Below are 14,357 nucleotides of genomic sequence, written 5' to 3'. Positions count from 1 at the left end.
TTTAAGTGCTCAACATAGTTACCCTAGCACATGGTAGATGCTACATGAATGCTAGCTAATATTATTATTGCAGCTAGGTAGTACAATGGATAGAGTGCTGGGCCGGGAGTCAGGAGGACTCATCTTCCTGAGTTCAAATCTGGCTTCAGACACTCACTAGCAGTGTAACCCTGGGCAAATTACTTAACCTTATTTGTCTCAGTTTCCTCATCTGTAAAATGAGCTGGAGTAGGAAATAGCAAACCATTCCAGTATCTTTGCCAAGAAAACCCCAAATAGGGTCATGAAGGGTCAGACACAACTGAAACAACTGAACAATATTACTACTACTACCACTACTACTAGTATTACTACTACTATTACTATTACTACTACTACTATTATTATCAATATTACATGTTTCCAGTTTTCATAGTCTTTTTTGCTCCATTTCCTGAAATGCCCTCTGTTCATGTCTCTCTCATCCTAAAGAACCTCTAGGACCACATTTGTGCTTCTCTCAAGAAGCTCTGCAAGCACACATGTTTTGTTTTGTTTTGTTTTTCTTCCTAGAGGCTTTAGAACCACATGTGACTTTCTCCCAAGAAATTCTTGCCCCAATTCAGTCTTTTATCCAGGCATACAATATCACCTCAGCATTCTCTCTGTCCATCCAGGTCACATCTCCTACATATGCAATTGTAGGCAAAATGTCCCCAGCTTGGTTGGTAAGCTAGTTATACTTGTTTGCTAAGCTAGAGCTATCATTCCTCTACTAAAGTCAGGTCCTCCAGCATCTCAATCCAGTATGCAGATGACCTGGGTAATCAAAGTCTCCAAAGCTGGAATGTAAATTATGACAGATTCTACTGAGCTAGAAACATTTGCAGTTTGAGCCAAGTGATTAACTGTGTCTCTGATATCTCATAACGTATAAGTTTGGACTCTTTCATTGCCAGATTGTTCAAAGGGGGATAAATTTTTTGGCCACAGAAATTCTAATACAACTCAAATTTTTATAGCATTTCAAGTTTTGCAAGATCATAGCTGCTTATAGAGCAAGTACTGCAAGTTTTATCAACCTCAAGTTGCAGGTGTGGAAACCAAAGCTCTAAGAGGCTAATTGACTGGCCCATGACTGCAAAACAAGCCAGTGCCTGATTTAAGATTTGAACCCAGGTCTCTTGATGCCAAGTCCCTTGTGGTATCTGCTACACTAGGCAGCCTGAAATCTGCATTCATTAAAGAGGCACACATAATAATGAAAGTATAGATCTGTGAACTATCGGTATACATATATTCATTATTAACTGCTTAACAACATGACAGTGAGTTTTATGCTAAAAATGCAACCACAAACACAAAATACACACACAAAAAAATATTTTAATTGCTTTGAGTTCATGGCTGTATTCCAGGCATGAGGAAGAACATTTGCAAAGCTCCAGCCATAGAAATTATCACTCTCTTTTCTCAAAGGGATCACTAATGCAGAATGAACCAGATGTTCACCCCAACAGATATAAGAAGATAAAGGAGACCAATTTTTTCCCAATCCATGTCAGTTGTTTAAATAAAGCCATGAATTCTCCCAACAGGCCACTTTGCAAATTACATTAGAACTGTATTACAGAACATCACTGCCTGAATTCTGGTACTAGGCTCCTCAACCATCTTGAGGGGAGGAGCATTGCATTTGCAATACTTTTTATTTCCTTGGAACCGTGATCATCAGAACATTAATTTAGAGTTAAAAAAGACTTTAGATTCAGTAGGTCTGCCTACAAACATTTACTAAGCACGTACTATGTGCCAGGCATTGTGTTACATGCTAGGAAAACAAAACAAAGCAAAAGGCAATCCCTGTTCTCAGGGAGCTCAGTCTAGTGGAGGAGACAACATCCAAACTGTGCTATGTACAAACAAGCTATATATAGGATAAATTGGAGTTAATAAAAAAAAAAAGAAGGCACAGGAATTGAGGGGGATCTAGGAAGCCTTCCTTTAGTAAGTGGATTTTAGCTGGGACTTGAAGGAAGACTGGCAAGTCAGAAGGCAGAGATGAAAAGGGAGAACATTTCAGGCATGGTGGCAGCCAATGAAAATGACTGAAGTCAACAAATAGAGCGTCTTGTGCAGGGCACAGCAAAGATTCCATTGCCACTAGGTTGAAGAATACATAGGTTAAGGGGCAGCTAGGTGGAGCAGTGGACAGAGCACCAGCCCTGAAGTCAGGAGGACCTGAGTTCAAATCTGGCCTCAGATCAAACAGTTGATACTTACTATCTGTGTGACCCTGGGCAAGTCACTTAATCCCAATTGCCTAAAAAAAAAATACAATAGGTAAGTATAAGGTATAAATAGACTGAAAAGGAAGGGAGGGCCCAAGTTAGGAAGGGTTTTGAATGACAAACAGAGGATTATATATTTGATCCTAGAGGTGATAGGGAGCCACTGGAGGTTAGCGAGCAGGTCATGTTGCAAGGAGGAAAGAAATCATTGCAGCTTAGACCTTTAGTGTTTGTAGTTAGATACAGGGATTCTGGATCCAAACAACTTTCTGAGGCCAAAGGAAGCCACATCTGAAAAGATCCCAGATTACCAGTGAATTTAATTGAGCAGGCTAGATTTCTCCCTAACATTCTATCAATGGGCAAACCAGGCAGGAGATGGAGCCTCTTGTTAAGGAAGAGAAAGCAAGCTAATGTCATTGGATCACAGAGTACATAAGGTATAAGAAGACTGAAGATGGGGGTCAGGGTATGAATGGTATTGGATGCCAAACATATTATATTTGATGCTGGAGGTCATTTAATCCAATGCCATTACTTTATAGCTCAGGAAACAGGTATAGCAAGGTTAAACGAGTTCTCTAAGATCTCATAGCTAGTAATCACCTGAATCTAAAAACCCAGCATCCTCTCCACTATCCTGTTGTTTCCATTTGAGATAAATGATTATTGATAACCAATTAGTGGGAGATGCAGGCTTTTTCTCTGTCCTATATTCTTGGAAGGACAGTCTTGGAAGGACATTGCTGCCTTCTGCCAAAAATTTCCCCCACCTAGACCATCTTATCTAAGGCAAATTCCTTATGAACCCCATTATGTTCCATTCAATCAAGTTTGGGTTGAGGTAGATCCTTCATCTGGATTGTCCAAGGTCTGGGTGTAGAAATAGTCTCTTTGTCCAAGAGTGACATGATGCCACTTTCTCAGTCCCTTATTGGAGTGAGTCCACTTCTCTTTGTAATACTCATTTTCTCATTAATTATTAACCAAAGTTGATTGTCATCCTCAGATGTACCCACCAAGAGCATTCAAGCATTGAGTGGGTTCCATGAAGGGTTTTTGGCATTTAAGAGTGTCACTGACCTTTTTATTAATAAAGTGCTAGCACACACAATACCTAGTGACTGTAAAGTTCCTGTGATAAGGAAAATAGGGGTGTGGTTGCCACTCTGGGTTTTATTTTACATCCTGCTAAGAACTGAAACTGAATAAGACCTGAAAAATTATGGCAGTTAGTTACAATTACAACAAATGATCTGTAGCTTTTCTTCAAGAGTTTCAAAACTCTCACACCAAGAGATCTTGATTTATAAGCTGAGAACTCCCTTCTCATCAAATCAAAATGAAGTTTCACAATTTAGAGCGAAAATAGATATCCCATATAGCCTTACTTTAACACTTCAAGAGATTCGTGAAATCATTGATGTACATAGAGCTTCCACCAACATAGGCTGTAGCCACCCCCACACCTTAAATTTTTCATAATCTTCATGAATTACAATAACAAAAATATTTCACCTCCTCTGACTCAAGAGGATTTCCCTCCTTAGGTATATTGGTTCTCTTAATGACACAAGCCTTTCATGGGCTTATGTTTAAAATCATTCCAAAGTGATAGGAACCATCAGAACAGTCCCGTCTAGCATGACCCTTGAGAACAAAAAGGCATTGATATCAAACTTCAGTATAGAATCAGAAACCTAAACAAAAACAGTCACCTTAATGGCAAATGCTGATAGCAATATTTCCAGTCTGTGCTCATATTACCTCCCTAGCAATCCTAAGTTTCTCTTTTGACCCAGATTTGAAGCCAACACCAGTTCTCTGCTCCAGGTGTCAGCTTTACATCAAGCATTGTCATGCAAGATGAAAGTCATCTGAAGTAAAGGATTCCTTAAGAAGAACCACACACTCCAGATTTCTTCACATACAACACCAGGAGTAAATGCCCCCAGGCCAGAACAAGAGGTACTGATGGAGTCAGAGAAATCTTCTCTAGGTTTTATACCTAATCTGTCCCACTGATCAATCATTCTATTTTTTTTTGTGATTCTGTATAATTTTTATTTCTCTTTTTTTCTTTTTAAATATAAATTTATTTTTAGTTTTCAACTTTCACTTCCACAAGTTTTTGAGTTCCAAATTTCTCGCCCCTCTCCCCACCCCAAGATGGCATGCATTCTGAATACCCCTTCCCCTAGTCTGCCTTCTCTTCTATCTCTCCCCCCTCCCTTCTCTTATCCCCTTCCCCTTCTATTTTCCTGTAGAGCAGGATAGACTTCTGTACCCCATTTCCTGTATTTCTTTTCCCAGTTGCAAATCAGTCTATTTTTTAACCAGTCACAAATTGTCTTGAAAATTGTCACTTTGTAGTATGGTTTGATATTTGGTACTTCCAGGACTCTTTCACTGCCACTTTTTTTTTCATTACGTACCTTGGTAAATAGTGACCTTTTGTGCCTCTATATGAATTTTGTTATTGTTTTTTCTAAGTATCTAAAGTAATCCTTTGGTGATTTAGTATAGCACTGAATAAGTTAGTTAATTTAGGTAGTATTGTCATTATTGTTAAATTGGCTCAGCCAATTTATGGACAATTAACATTTCCCCAATATTTAGGTTTATCTGTTTCTGGAAAAAGGTTTTTTTTTTTAGATTTATATGGTTCTTATATGTATCTAGCCCCCAGGTATTTTGTACATTCTGCAGTTATTTTAAATGGAATTTTATTTCTATCTCTTCCTTCTGAGTTTTATTGGTATTATACAGAAATGTAGATGGTTTGAATCTAAAAACCCAAGTTCTGTACTTTCTACTTTCATCTTGGGTGGATAGGTATTTGTGTGTTTTCTGACACCTACCAATCGACCATGGAAAGGCTTGAATCAGAATATCTGCACTTTGTTCCTCCAACTCCTGAGTTTCTTATGATATGCATAAGGCTTAAAAGGGTTTAAGCTACTTAACCTGGGAGACGCTATGGATGTTCAGTCTGTAAGGCAGTTATTCAACACACTTGGTTTTATTTCTTTTCTTCCATAGACATGAGTAAATAACAGTATACAATTATGCCATATTCACGTGATTAACTCAAGGGAATAATAAGAAGTAGTGTTTATATAGTACTTTAAGGTTTGCAAAGCACTTTACATACAATAAGGAAAAGAATTGTTAGTGTTTCCCCCGGTGCATGTCACTGATCCAAGGGTCAAATTGGATAAATCCAAAGACACCATGCCTTTAGACTAATGAGATAAATAATGTCATTCACAAAAGTAAGTTTTCTGAGAGCCATAGAATTATTTCATAGTGTCCTTTATTATTGCTTCAAGCAATATAATTGCTGGAGTCTGACAACGTTTGGCATGTGTTTGACAGTGTTTGATCCCTATTATTGAACACAGTCAGGCAAGTAGCAACAGTGTCCCTTGGTAATTAAATAGATAAAAAAATGAGTCTGGGAGAGATTATTTGACATGGCTATGGTCAGATAACTATTAAGTATCAAAGCTATAATCTAATAAGGAAACCGAACTTCAGTGATATTCTGTGCTTTCGCTATAGCCACATAGCTAATAAGCAGCAAAGCTATGGTTCAATAAGGAAATTGAGGTTCACAGGGGCTACATGGCTTGGCTATAGTCACATGGCTATTATAAAAGTGATTCAAATTAAATATTAAGTGATTCAAATCCAGGTCTCTTGAATACAGGTATAGTATAGGACTCCTTCCACCATAATATGCTACATCTCCATCCTGGGGCATTATCCCAAAGAATTTCCAGCAGCTACTCCAGGGACATAGAATGATCAGCGGTGAGGAACCTGAAGCCTCGAAGGCCACATGTGGCCTTCTAGGTCCCTTGGGTGTGACCTTTTGACTGAGTCCAAGTTTTACTGAACAAATCCTTTTATTAAGAGAATTTGTTCTGTGAAGTTTGGAATCAGTCAAAGGGCCACATGTGTCCTCAAGGCTGCAGGTTCCTCACCCCTGGAGTAGACCCTAAGGAGCCCCTCCAACTCCAAATTGACATAACAACCGAATACCTAATGCTTACCAACCCAACTAACCATTACTTTACTTGAAAATCAGCCTTCCTTGTGGGAGATTGCCTGAACTGCATCATAACACAAAACACCTCTTTCAGATAATGTTTAATCTTCCCACCCATGTTAATTTTGCAGGAAGTGCATGGCCCTTCCAAATAGGGAAATGTCATTCGCTTAAAGAGTTAGCTATGATCAAACCAACACTTTTTAATTGTTGCATAGAATATGAATATGAAATGCAGATATTTGCCTTAATATTGAAGACAATTATATCAATATGATTCTCTTTTTTTCCCTGTCATATGTCATAAATCTCTAAAAGTCCCACAAAGAAAGCTGGAAAAACACTTCAAGCCATATCATAAATATTAACTCAGGAGATTAATCTTTGTGCCATTTTATGAAAGGCTTCCAGAACAAAGTAACTGTTGAATTATTCTCTAGTTGTCTATAAGAATTCATTTTTTTAAAAATCACAACTAAATGATATTCTGGAGCCCAAAGAATTATTCAACATTAGGTTTTCCTACTTTTTTTCCTCACTACTTTAGGCTTTTCTGGTAAGAAATGAAGTTTGAATACAATCATTCCTATAGCAACGGCAATGATATGATTCAGATACCAGTAACAATGATAATACCTCACATTTCCATGCTGCTTTAAGATTTACAAAACTTTTTACTTTTCAAAAATTACAAACCCAACAAGACACAAAAACAAACATACATAAATAATAGCAAAAAAGAGGATAATGTGTGTAAATCTATGGACTTCTATTAAGTATAGCTTATTTTTAAATATATATTAAATTGAATAAGATAGTTTAAAAAAATCCCTGCTTCTTTGTGTCCTCTGCTATTTTTTGTTTTGTTTTCTTCTGTGTAACAAGGTTCTTTCCTCACTGTCAGCCATATCACATGGTACCTAATGACGACTGAGACTCACCAAGAAAAGGTTAAATCATGTTTAACTTCTGTTTAAAAGGCAGAAAATATGCAATAGTTTAGAACTATTTCTTTCCCTCAAAAGTGGTTAGGATAAAAAAATAAATAAACAAATATATATATATATATACATATATATACATATATATACATAAATATATACACATGTGTGTGTGTATATACATGTTTATACATTTATTAATTATAGAAATTATGCTAAATCTGCCTAACCACACCTTTTGGAAATCTGTTTTCAAATAGGCTTCCTATCAATATAGTATGCACAAATGAAAGTGAAGCTATAGAATATTGGAATATAATATGAAACAAATAGAAGACTATTGATTAATGATACCCTTTAATCCATTATCTCTTGTTTAAAAAGATGTATTGTCATTGAATTAGCCAATTTTTTTAAAGTTAAGTAGCCGTGTTCCCTCTGTTACAGTCCCATTCTGATATTTCATCATAGTGTGACTATATTCTCAAAGCCCATGCCTCTGAACTTAAGCTCTATCGGGTTACTAGAAGACAATAGGACATTTAGGGAAAAACTTCAGAGAGCTAAATTGAGCCACAGAGGGATTCATAACACTGAAAGAGGGTTAGGAGAAAGGGAATTCAAAATTACCCAGGAAGGGTGGTACTAGGAAGATATGAAGTTAATAAGTTAAAGAACTAGAAAGTTTATGTAAATGAGGGAATATCACTATGTATGTTGATGCCCCCTAATATGAAGGCAGGAGTTGGTGTTGAAAGGAAGACTCTGGGGCAACTAGGTGATGCAGTGGATAGAGCACTGGCCCTTGACTCAGGAGGACCTGAGTTCAAATCTGGCCTCAGACACATAACACTCACTAGCTGTGTGACTCTGGGCAAGTCACTTAACCCCATTGCCTTGCCAAAAAAAAGAAAAGAAAAAGAAAGGAAGTTGAATTTCAGGCAGGGCCCGGTACCGCGATCTTGGGGTCCCAGCACCCCAAAACCCCTAGAAATGTCTCTGAAGCACTGGAGGACCCCCTGGGGTGAAGAAAAAAAGCCAGGAGTATAGATGGGGACTGGTAAAGATTCCACATTGGGGAAGCTATACAGACAGGAGGCTAGATGGACATGGCGCAGGGGCACAAACAGGCTGGATCCCTTGAAGTGTTTGAAGACAAGTTATAAGATTTCCCTTAAACCTTTGCTCCAGGCTAAATGCCCCTTGTTGCATCAGTTGACTCTTAGTCATCATGGTTTCTGTTTCTCTCATCTTCTTCAAGATCCATTTATAGCTGTATCCGAGCAGCTGTGCTGGCAGAGAAATAGCAATCCTCTGTGAATATTTCTACTTAGAAGGGATGTTTTGGTTGGTCAATTTGGCCCTAAAAATTCCCCCTTAAGAACTTTTTCAGAATTTTCAGTTTTTTGTTTGGAAATAATTCTACTATGAAAACTAAGCTGTTTACACTTAGAATTTCACGCATTGTTACAGTGTGATGCTTTAAAAGCCTCATGATGTAATTATATTGTTGTTCAGTTATTTCATTCATGTCCAACTTTGTGACTCCATTTGGGGTTTTCTTGGCAAAGATGCTGGAGTGGTTGTCATTTTCTTCATCTCATTTTACAGATGAAGAAATGGAGACAAATACGGCTAAGTGACTTGCCTAGGGTCACATAGCTGGCAAGCATCTGAGGCAGGATTTGAACTCAGGTCTTCTTGATTCCACCACACCATATAGCTGTCTAATTATATTAACATGATATTAATACTAGATAATTGTATAGATACCAATTCTCACTGAGAATAGTACCCAAAAGCAGTATAAACCTATATGAATACATTCCAGTATACACACACACACACACACACACACACACACACACACACACACACAATATCCTTGTACATTAGAGAATTATCCCTACAAAGCAAACACTGAACTTTTGGATTACTCTCCCCAAAGAGGGCAAACTCTGAAGTGAAGTGGTCTGAGACTACAGAGTGTGAAACTGAGGCAGTGGAAAGAACATTGAAGTCAGGGTCAGAAAACCTGCTTCAAAGTCTAACTCTGATGAGTACCTGCATAACTTTGGGCAAGTGACTCAACCTTCCTGGGCCTCTGTTTTCTCATCTGTAAAATGAAGGATGGATATAGAGGGTCCCTTCCAGATCTATAGCTGTGATCCTAAGGTCCAATGGTATGGAACCAGATTGTGAAACCTTTGAGAGCAGAGACTGCCTTTTACCTTTCTTTATATATGCAGTGTTTAACACAGTGCCTAGAACACAGTAGAGACTTAATAAATAAATCTGAGGATTATGTAAAGGAACCGGGAATTTTTGGCTATGAAAGAGAAACTTTAGAGGGGGTCACATGAATAGTTGATTAAATATTTGAAGACCTTCCACATGAAAAAGTGATAAAACTGAGCCTGATTAGCCCTAGAGACCAGAACTAGGACGAGTGGACAGAATTTACAGGGAGGCAGATTTTCATTTCACACAGAGAGCAACTTCACAGCAAGTAGAGCTACCTCAGTTCTTTTTTTTTTTTTTGGCTAGGCAATGGGGTTAAGTGACTTGCCCAGAGGTCACACAGCTAGTAAGTGTTATGTGTCTGAGGCCGGATTTGAACTCAGAAGTAGAGCTATCTCAAGAAGGAATGGGCTGCCTTTTGAATTAATGAGTTCCATATCAAGGGAGATGTTCAAATACCATCTGGCTGACCACTTATTGAGCAATATTGGGGAAGGGATTGCTCAGCATGTGGATTTGATGACTTCTAGTATCTTCCTATCTCTGGTATTTTGTGACTTTCTGATGCTAGTCTAGGGAAAGAAATAGGCCTGTTGTCCCCAGTTTCTTGCATGCCTGTATTAGTGGGCCACAAACAGAAGGTAGTCATGTCACCCTCTACTTGACTTTGTGTAAATAAATTCAACCAAGTTGATTTGCCTACATTATATTATTAATAGTAATGATAGTAATAGCTAGCACTTTATGTAGCATTTTAAGATGTGCAAAATGCTTCATGAAAGTTATTATCTTCTCAATAATCTCAGTAGGTTGGTACTATTATTATCCCCATTTCATAGATAAGGAAACAGAGGTATACAAGTGACTTGCCCAAGGTAATCCAACTAATAAGTTTCTGAGGTTGGATTTAAATAATGGTCTTCCTGAATCCAGGCCCAGCATTCTATCCACTGCCTGATCTGGTTGTCTCTAATAATAGCTAATGATCATTAACAGTTATATAGTGCTTGCTTACTATGTGCCAGGCACTGTGCTGAGTGCTTTGCAATTATTATCTCATTTAATCCTCACATCAACCCTGAGAAGTAGACGCTATTATTATCCTCATTTTACAGATGAGAAAACTGAGGTAAATAGAAGCTAAGTGACTTTTCCAGGGTCACATAGCTAGTAAATGTCTAAGACCATATCTGAACTCAGATATTCCTGACTCCCAGCCCAGATCCACTGCCTGATCTACTTACCTATAATTACCAGCAATGACCAATAGAATTGTACAAAACAGTCCTGTAATACTCACAGACATAAGGGATTTGCATTTGTTTCCTTTGATTTATTTTAAATATTCATTTGACTTAAATAGAAAATGTTTAATCCTGATAGATTGCAGCTGTAGAAGCTGAAGCTTCTATGAAAACTAGAGTTTGAAAAGAAATTTTTTCACTTCCAGTGTGAAAAAAATCTTTGAGTTTGACTTCCAATATTGTTGAACTAGAAAAAAACTTTTAAATGGCTCTCTCTTTTTCCTAGTAACAAGAACGTGATCACTAAAATACGGCATATTGATCATTTTTAAAGTGTGATGGAATGCATTGCAATGTGTTTCATCCAATGCAATGAAAATGTGGTTTCATTATGTTTCAAAGGATCGAATATCTTTGGAATATAATTAACATAAGATAGTAATTTATAGCTTCAAGGAACTTTAGAGATCTCCTAGTCTGACTATCCTCATTTTTCAGATTAAAAAAAACTGAGACCCAGAGAGATTAGTTCACTCAATTTTTGAGTGTTAGAGATGGGATTGAAAAACCCAGGCAAACCCAAAATTCACCACTTTTTCCACTGTATTACTCTGTCTTAATAGCAAATTTCTTTTTTCTTTTTCTTTTTCTTTTTTCTTTTCAAATGGAACACAAGTAGCAAAGATACTATGAAAAAAGAACTGTGCAAAGTGCTGAGGAAAAACACTTTTTTACATGAAGGCCCTTATGCAGGAAAGCTATACTCAGGTCTCTCTGACATTGGTTCTGTAATTCCCTGAGGCAACAGACAGATCGAAAGAACTTCCCTCTGCAAATGTTATTTTTAGGCATGTCAAAGCATTTCTTGAAGGTACACAAATAAAAATGAGGTGGTGCCAGAAACTATCAATTCTGCAGAATTGTTGACATTTCTATGATGTTCTCCCACGAAGGCTTGGTAAAATTACAGAAAGTCATGTTTAAATGAATGCCAGACTTTGAGAATAAGCAAGAAGAAATCAAATAATAATTCAGTGTTCTTTTCTTTTAGGAGCTCATAGCCCTTTATTTTGAAATAAAATCTTTAAGGAGACAAAGAAAATAGCCACTTCCACTAGGAAAATGAGGAAATAGGTCAGATAAAAAAAAACTGTCTACAATCAATCACAGTTAACAATCAATCACAGTTAACAATCAGTCAGTCAACAATCATATGTCAGGCATTCTGCTAAACATTAGTGATAAAAAGAAAGGCAAAAACAAGATTCCTGTCCATAAGACTTCACATTCTAATGGAAGAGACAACACGCAACTAGCTATACACATAGAAGATACATGTACTCCAAATGGGTGGCACACTAGACTGGATGTGGATGGGAAAAAGGAGACAGAAAAACCTCCTTTTGCAGGTGAAATTTAAGCTGAGTTTTGAAAAAATCTTGGGATGCCAAGAGGCAGAGGTGAGGAGGAAGTGCATTCCAGGCATGAGGGACAGCCAGTAAAAATGTAGAGTGGTAGAGTGTCATGTGCAAGAAACAGCAAGGATACCAGTGTCACTGGATGACGTAATAAGTAGAAGGGAGTAATGTGTAAAAAGATTGGATAGGTAGGAAGAAGCCAAGTTGTCAAAGGGATTTAAATACCAGAGGATTTAACATTTGATCCTAAAGGTAAGAGGTAGCCACCAGAATTCATTTAGTAGGGAAGAGAAGTGCCACTCAGATGTACATGTTAAGAGAATCAATTTGATGACTGAGAGGAAGAGGAATTGGAGGGGGAAGAGGCTAAGGCAGGGATACCAACTAGGTGTAAAGTGATAAAGGTCTGCACCAGTGTGATAACTGTATTAGTAGAGAGGAAGGGACATATACAAAAGGTGTTGTCAAGATCAGCATCATAAGACTTCACAATAGGTTGGATATGTCAGTTGAATAAGAGTAAGGAATCAAGGATGAAACCACAGTTAAGGCTGGGTGACTAAAAGGATGGTGGTGCCCTTGGTAATAATAGGAAAACTGGGGAAAAGGACATTTCGGGGAGTAAAGTTAATAAATTCTGTTTTGGAGATGTTGAGTTTGAAACATGTATGGCATATGAAGTTTGACATGTGCAAAAGGCCGGCCTCTGACACATAACAATCACTAGCTGTGTGACTCTGTGCAAGTCACTTAACCCCAATTGCCCTCACAAAAAAGGGGGGGGCAGCTAGGTGGTGCAGTGGATAGAGTACCAGTCCTGAAATCAGGAAGACCTGAATTCAAATCCAGCCTCCAACCAAAAACTTGACACTTACTAGCTGTGTGACCCTGGGCAAGTCACTTGACACCAATTGCCTAAAAACAAAAAAAAGAGAGAGAGAGATGTGCAAAAGGCAGTTGGTGACATGAGACTAGAATTCAGAAGAGAGCTTAAGGTTGGATCTGAGAATCATCTGTGTAAAAATGATAATCAAACCCATGAAAGCTGATGAGATTACCAAGTGAGATAGTATTGTTGGGTTAAAAAGAGGGCCCAGAAAAGACCCTCTGGAGATACTCATGCCTAGTAAGAATGAGTAGATAAATGTCCAACAAAGGAGACTAAGAAAGAGTCATAAAAATGTCGGGCAGAAAACCAGTAGAGATCAGTATAATGAAAATCTAAAGAGGACAGAATATCTGGGAATAAGGTGATCAACAAGGTCAAAGGTTATAGAGAGATTAAGAAAAATGAGAACTGAGGAAAAGGTAATTTGGCAATGAAGGTAATTTGTAACTCTGTTTCAAATAAATGATAAAGTCAAGGCAAATTGCATTTGAGAGTGAGAGGAGTATGGAGACACCTCGTATATATGGCTTTCTCAAAAAAGGGAGGAAAAACATGACAGTAGTTATCTGGGATGGTAGGATCAAGTGATGCCTTTTTAAGTATGAAGGAGACAGGGATATCTGGGTTCAGGGCAGGGTTTCATTTATACCCTGAAATAGGTGTCAGTTGATTTAAGAGACAGGAGCCAGTAGATAGAGAAGGAGTGAAAATTAAAGGAAGAATGGGAATGATAGTGAGGGTAATCTGCTGGAGAAAATGTGAAGGGATAAGATCAAGGGTGCACGTTTTGGGCTTTGCCACAACAAAGAGAAAGGCCACCTTGTCATGTGAACAGGACTGAAGAAGTAGATAGTTGTCAGTAAAAAAAAAAAGGAAATTCATGGCTTGTTTTTGATGAAGCCATGCTAGCTACTCTGCGATTACGATTTCACTTTCAAACTAACCATTGCTTTTATGATTCATTCTAAAATTTCCCAGGAATCAAAAACAAACTCACTAGCCTATAGATTTCAGAGTCTGCTCTTTCCTTTTCTGAAAGTTAGGCCAACATCTGACCTTCTCCAATGTTATGGTACCTTCTCATTTTCCATGATGTTTCAAATATCATTGAGAATAGCTCAACAGTTACATGTTAGATCTTTCAGGACCAAGAGTATAATTCTTATGGGCTAAGTGACTTGAATCCATCAAAAGCAGCTAGGAGGTATGCTCTTATTATCAACCTCACTTATCTTGAGGATCAACATTAGTCATTTTTGCTTTTTCATTTCCACTTCAGAGAAAGCAAAGATAAAAGCAT

At 37.8% G+C, this 14,357-nt stretch overlaps 1 long non-coding RNA gene across 2 annotated transcripts in view; it reads right to left on the bottom strand.

The window, feature by feature from the left end:
* Nucleotides 1-14,357, bottom strand: part of LOC110207813 (uncharacterized) — a 127,768-nt gene that overhangs the window by 33,503 nt on the left and 79,908 nt on the right. For both annotated transcript variants that reach the window (XR_013485724.1, XR_013485725.1), the window contains exon 4: nucleotides 2,263-2,302. This is a non-coding gene — a long non-coding RNA (uncharacterized LOC110207813). The remainder of the gene's footprint in view (nucleotides 1-2,262; nucleotides 2,303-14,357) is intronic.

The sequence above is a fragment of the Phascolarctos cinereus genome, unplaced genomic scaffold, assembly GCF_003287225.1.
Source record: "Phascolarctos cinereus isolate Bilbo 61053 unplaced genomic scaffold, phaCin_HiC Scaffold_4;HRSCAF=312, whole genome shotgun sequence".
Taxonomy (NCBI): domain Eukaryota; kingdom Metazoa; phylum Chordata; class Mammalia; order Diprotodontia; family Phascolarctidae; genus Phascolarctos; species Phascolarctos cinereus.
Note: the sequence above shows the minus strand (reverse complement) of the source record. Positions and strands in the feature narration are given on the sequence as shown.